This window comes from Papaver somniferum, chromosome 7, assembly GCF_003573695.1.
Source record: "Papaver somniferum cultivar HN1 chromosome 7, ASM357369v1, whole genome shotgun sequence".
Classification (NCBI taxonomy): Eukaryota; Viridiplantae; Streptophyta; class Magnoliopsida; order Ranunculales; family Papaveraceae; genus Papaver; species Papaver somniferum.
The window spans coordinates 204,570,926-204,577,456 of NC_039364.1; the positions used below are offsets into that span (position 1 = coordinate 204,570,926).

Sequence of the window (6,531 nt, forward strand, 5' to 3'; positions counted from 1 at the left end):
ATTTCTTCTCTTTTCTCCTATGGGTGTTGCTTCTCCTGCTGTAGGTATGAAATAATAGTCCAAAGACTCCTCCAACTATAACAAAATACTACCAATATTTATATCATTTATTTGAATAAAGCGCTTAATTATGATAATGAAATACATCAAAATTAGCTATTAATCCAACAATAGAATTTTTACCTGACCCGCTAAATTACATGTAAACAACTATTTTTTATTACCCTAGATTAAAACCTGTATATAATCTATCTAAATATAGAGCACAATATTAGTTTTTTGGCACAACTATTTTTCTTTTAAGATCCACATGTGCTGCACTTTTTTTTTGGGTTTCTATGGTATCTCCTACCACAACACCTTGAAGATTCTGCGACCATAGTGCATCTTTCGGACCTGCAACAGAACAAAGAAGAAAAGAGGACTCAACAAAGTAAGTAAAACTAAAGAAAAGATCATAAACACCATAATTCAATGCACTCTAACTCTAATTTATACCGGTAACGACAGAATTGTGCAGGTAGCACCCTGCAAAAACATCTTCAATACATGAACACCTTCATGTTGGTAAGAACTCGGACATTTGAGAACTCTTGCTATGCTATAGTAGTTGGCGCTATAGTAGATGACTGTGCACGTAACATTGTAACATGACAGGCTAAAGGCTAATTCTCCACTGAAAAATATCTGGCCATGAACTGGAGGGGTGGATGGCACTAAGGATTGTTTAGGCTAACATTTCCAATTAAACGATAAGTGAATTCTGGTATAACACTCCCTGCGTGAACGTGCGGCTCTACCATATCGCTGATATTTAATAAGCTACAGTTTAGTCTAAACACCGGATATTAACATGCCCCTTTCTCAAATACACAATCATAAACTCACTAAGTGGTTGGTATTTGAGAAAGGTTTACAGACATATGAGGTGCATATAGTGCATGTTTTACACAACACAAAACCAAAGAAGTAATTTAAATAGTTAGAATATGTCTCAAACATGAATTATATAAAGAGGTTAGAATATTAATCTGCAATCTTATACAAAACTTACGTCTAAAAATCAAATCTAGTTACTCACTTTTTGTCCCCCATCTATTTCCTAAGATTTTATGTCAAATATTTTAATCAAAGATTTTGGTTACTATAAAACTCATATAAACATTCTTTAGCAGAGAGTTATAATGCATAACTACAAAGTTCCAAAGCAACTATTTTAAGTACCGATAAATTAGAAACCTTCGTCATATCCTAACAAAGATTTACGTCTGCAGTGCTACCAAAAAGTGTATGCCTACACTGTTGTAAATGCTAACTAATAAATCAGATATCTAATGCAATTGCAAATTTTTGTTTGGTGGGAGACAATGTTGTGTTATGTAGATAGGAAAAATATTTAAATAAACAACATCTTCAATAATGTCCAAATCGGTCATTGTTAGCAACATGAACTTCTCCATCACCGAAGGGACAGCCAACCACATATTATTTAAAAAAATAAGGTATATATCGAGGACCAAAGTAATAAAGAATATAAGAAAACACAGATGTTAAAATGTACCTCATATTACCTTACTGAATTGCCTATTACGACATAAGTCCTTCACGGGCTGATTCAACTTCATTATAGAAATTAGTTGTTTCCAACAAACTTAGATTGCATGTGAGTGGTTCTAGTGAATGTTGATAGTAAAATTACTCTCTAGCTTGTTGAGCCCAGCTCCTTTGTCTCACTTGCCCCAAATGATCCAATCTGTATTTGGAACAAATAGCAGTGTTCAGGTCCAAAATCATATTTATCAAATTCATTCCTGGTCACAAATACAAAGAATGCTACATTGATTAATAATATAAGTTCCAAAAATGGAATTTCATTACTTGCATATGGGTACTCTTCATTAAAATCAGAACTACTTTGTATCTGGTACTTGTATAGGGGTTTCAAAAATAAAATTTAATCTTTTGGATTACCTGAGTTTGTATGTTCAACAATATCACATTCTTCTAAAGTCTTCGATTGGTTTTACTAAACCGCATAGGTACCTATCTCAAATATACCTTGGAACTCATACCTTGGAACTCCATGATTATCTCTGGTCGCAACTTCGACGTTTGTGGAGGAGTGAGTGAAGTACAACCTTTTTTCGCATAAGACAGGCCTGTCACCACGGATGTATGTGGTCATCCTCAAGTTCTTAATTAGGGTCATTGAAGGAGTAGAAAGATCTATTGGCCTCTCTTTGCGCATGGTGGTGTATTCAAGCTTGACAACAGCAAGGGTCAAATTTCCCTGCTTTTTAATCAGTTGAAACATCTACGAAAATTAAAAGAATAATATAGCAATCAGAGTAACTGTATATGCATGTAGTAATGCATCAAATAGCAATCAGAAAAACTTGTATAAGTATGTTGTAAGGATCACCTGATCCGTAAGAATCCATTAAAAATTAGTTGAAAAAGCTAATAGTCAACGGAAACCAAAGATGTAGTTCATGCATATGTTCACATCTGGAAACTTGATGCTTACATTTTTGTTTCACAACTTATTATAATCATTTTTATCAAATTCATGCTTACTTTAGCAAAGAGATTAAGATATTACAGTATAAGCATAACTGATGGATGAGCAGCGCAAGTACCACAGTTGCATCATGATCTCGAAGATGAGAAAAATGGATATGTAGTATATAGAGTAATAAGGATTGTTCTTACGAATTTTTTTGACTTGAATGTAGCTGAGGAAAAAAAGGGGGAAATTTTATAAACTCTTATTAGATAAAGGTTTTGTCCACAATTAACCAAGCAGAAAGCACAACCTGAACTCATATCAACTAAGATCCAAATACCAAGTCATCTAAACCCTTATTGGACAATCTGTTCATAGAATCTAACCTTATAAAGAAATATGTGATGGAAGTTCAATTAGAAGAATGCATGTGGCCAAACATGAAATACAATCTCTAGGAAACCCTAAGAGAATTAGAAACTTGAAAATCAATGGAATTAGGCTACAAAAACCTTACCATCAACAGTACAACCTAAACACTATCTTAGAAAAATCAGTAAACTAAAATTAAGAAAATTACTGCAATTCAGATACAATAAGACAAATTAAAAAAAAACCTAACACATCAAGAATCAAAATTAAATATCAATTAGGGGTTTTGTCTGAAACAGTGATTTTCGAAACCAAACAATAAGAAGAGAATGAATCAAGCGATGCCATACCAGTGATTTTGATTGAAGTCAAAAGCGAAACCTCAATAAACCCTAGTCTGCAAAATCGAAACATCCAAATAAGCAAACCCCTGTTTCGTGATTATCCTTCGTATTAATAAGAACATGACCTAAAAGCCACGATGATTACTCTGAAAATCAAAGAGAATATAATGGAGAAAAACGATGAGTGAAAAGAGAACATTATGCTGTGGTTTTAGGGTTTTAATGAATTTTTTTCCTTCCTTTTTTTTGTTCCGGGAAAGTGTTATATATGTGCAGATCACATTTTTCTTTTTTTTTTTCTTTTTCCGGAATGCCGTTTTTTTCAATGAAATAACTTGTAATCAAAATAAAACCAACGACCAAAGTGCTGAGAAGAAGAAACGATAGCAAGAATCGATTCACATAATCCACACTGCAATTTATACCAACCAAATATCTGTGTACATCAACTAAGAAACCCATAATCAAATTCTTTATCAATCAAAGAAAAAGAAAAAAATAAGTATCTCACAAAACTGTGAGATAGGCAAAAAGTATAAGATCACACACCGATTAACAGAATGTGATATTGCTCTTTTGTACCTGCAAAATAAACATGGGTTAGGGTTTATTGATTGTAACTGCAAAATAATACATGGGTTAGGGTTTTATCACAAAACCAAAGAGGTGGAGAAGGCAAACAAAGAGAGAAGAAGAGAATAGAATAAGGGTATGGATAAAAGAGATGTCATTAGGGTTATGGAGATTCAACTTCGTTCAACAGAAAACTTGTTTTTTTTTTTTCCTTTTTGAAACATATTTGAGATGTAGGTTTTGAGATTTCGTGTTTTTTTTTTCTTTTTTTTTTGGTGATAAATAGAAAAATTTGTTTAATTGTGGAAAAAAGCCTAGGTTTTCTCTTCTTTGAGGAAAAGTGGAACGGATCAATTCTATGAGTGGGTGAGGGTCACCATTGAAGGAGGAGGGAGGTATTCCCACTGCGCGACGTGGGGTCTCCTATGACTTGGGTTTTTAAAAGAATTAGATTAGATTAGATTAGATGTGGAGGGTCATTTTGGACCTTTCATTGTTGATTGAAAAAGGTTTGGGGCACCAAATCTAATCTTTTTGCTTCAAATTAGAAAAAAAAGTTATGTGCCACATTCACATAAACTCACCATATATAGAGTCCTCACTCGCTTTACTCGGTCGGCCTAATAATACATTTTAAAGAGACATTTATTAGCATATCTTACGACTCTAATGAGGTTTTGGTGGAGGAGGAACAAGATGATTCTAGTGAATTAGATAATAGTATGGGTTCGAAAGATTATGGTGAAGTTGATGCAGATATTCTAGCAAGGAAACAAGCTAGAAAAGTGGCCAAGCAAGCTGCCAAGATCATGGCTATGAATTCAATCTAATGAGGAAAGTCCAAGCCGTGAGCATAACAAGGATATTCAAGCATGGTTGGAGGAAAATGTTTTTGATTTGGATAATATTTTGACTAAGGAGGAACTAGATGAGGCAAGTACTATTCAGATTGATGAAGTGCGTGCTAAATTCATTAGAGATCCAGCTTATAGACAAGACTATTTCAAGGAAAAAAAGAGCAACTGGATAGAATGTCAACTAAGAAGAAAGCTCAATCTCCTATTAAGCTTGTTCCGGGTGGTAATTGTGCTTCAGATGAAAATGAAGAGGATTGTAACTATGATGAAACTTATGATGATTATGAAGATGATTACAAGGAGACTTATAGTGACTATGATTTGACTCAAATAATTGCTGGTCTCATTCCTAAGAAGAAGAATTTTAGGGTTGAAAATAAGGGGCGAAACGTTTCTAATTTTCCTATGAGCTTATTTTATGTGTTTTTAGAGTTTTTTGCCCCTTTGGTTTATGGGGGTGGGGAAGCCTTGAGCCCTCATTTTGTAATTCTTGTAATTATGTTTTTTTGCTTTAGTAAACCATTTCAACCTAGCAAAAAAAATATTAGCATATCTTAAGATTTTAATCCCAATACGTCTGTTTTTTAGGTCTGCACATCTTCCTCCGTGCCAGACAACATATTTTGAGCTTGTTTTGTTTAGTATTCCAAAGAAATATTCCCATGATATTGACCAACTTTTTCTCAATTAGATCTACCAAAGTTATTAAGGATAAATAGTAAATTGGAAGGCTGGATAAAGTTGATTTTATCAAAGTAACCCATCCAATTTTCTTAGGAATATGGTCTTTCGATGTGCTAACTTGCTCTTCATTTTATCCAATACCGTCTCTCATATTAAATAAGTTCTGGGAGTGGCGCCTAAAGTTAATCCAAGATACTTAATTGACAATTTCTGTATTTTACAACTCATTTCTTTTGTAAGCTCTACAATTTGTTATCTACCTTAGTACTTACCATTGTAATTTTTTATATTTAGTTTGAGTCCAGTTAGAGTTTCAAAAATTATGAGAAGAATTACTAAATATCTTACCTCTTGAATGTTCTAAAAAATTACTAGAATTTCAAAAATCAAGGAATATGATAATGTCATCTACAAATTGCAGGTGATAGATTACAATTCATGCTCGTGATGCTCTAAAACCCTTCATTATTCCTTTAAGATTTTCTTGTTGTGGTAGTTTGGTGAGGAACTCCGCTACCAGTAGAAATAAGAAGGCAGATAGTGGGTCTCCATGTCTTAGGCCTTTACTAGATGTGAACTTTTCGGAAGAGTTACCATTCACAAGAATCAAAAGGTTAACACTAGAGATACACCATTCCATCAATTTTCTCCTCTTATTTCCAAACTCATGCATCTTCATAATTTTGAATAAAGCCACTCACCTCACATTATCGAATGCCTTCTCCATGTCAATCTTGCATATGATTCCATGTTTTTCCTGTTTTAATCTAGCATTTATACGTTCACCTGCCGCTAGTATGCCCTTAAGAATTTATTTTTATTTTATAAATACTTTTTGATAATCATAAATGAGACACGAGAGGAATATCTTCTTGGCAGTGGAATCCTATGGATTTCGAGCGGATAAGGAGGTTGGTCTTGATGAAGTGAAGACGGGTCTACCTTATCACGGTTCCACAAAAGTCGATCCAAATCTTCACGAGTAACATAATTGGGTTGTTGATTCCTTGATGGTGGAGGCTCTGTGACGACACGAACTTCGACATCCCTTGGAGTTCCTGATGTGTCAACACCAACAACTAATATGAAAGCATTCCTGGATTGTTCCACCTGACGATTACGTTGCTTCGGGGAAAGTTGTTCCATCAGAGACTTGAAATAAATAAGTATCTTTCTCTGAGCAGTAGCCACATAC

The 6,531-nt window shown here is 34.0% G+C and overlaps 1 long non-coding RNA gene across 3 annotated transcripts; it reads right to left on the reverse strand.

Annotated features, from left to right (window-relative positions):
• Window positions 1-331: 331 nt before the first annotated feature.
• On the reverse strand, window positions 332-4,053 carry LOC113299421. Of its 3 annotated transcripts, none has more exons than XR_003334891.1 (4): window positions 3,772-4,053; window positions 3,229-3,275; window positions 1,572-2,290; window positions 332-396 (listed from the first exon to the last, which is right to left on the reverse strand). It is a non-coding gene; the product is annotated as an uncharacterized LOC113299421 (long non-coding RNA). The 3 variants fall into 3 exon arrangements; XR_003334893.1 differs by having other exon boundaries at window positions 1,572-2,314; XR_003334892.1 differs by having other exon boundaries at window positions 3,229-3,658.
• Window positions 4,054-6,531: the final 2,478 nt, after the last annotated feature.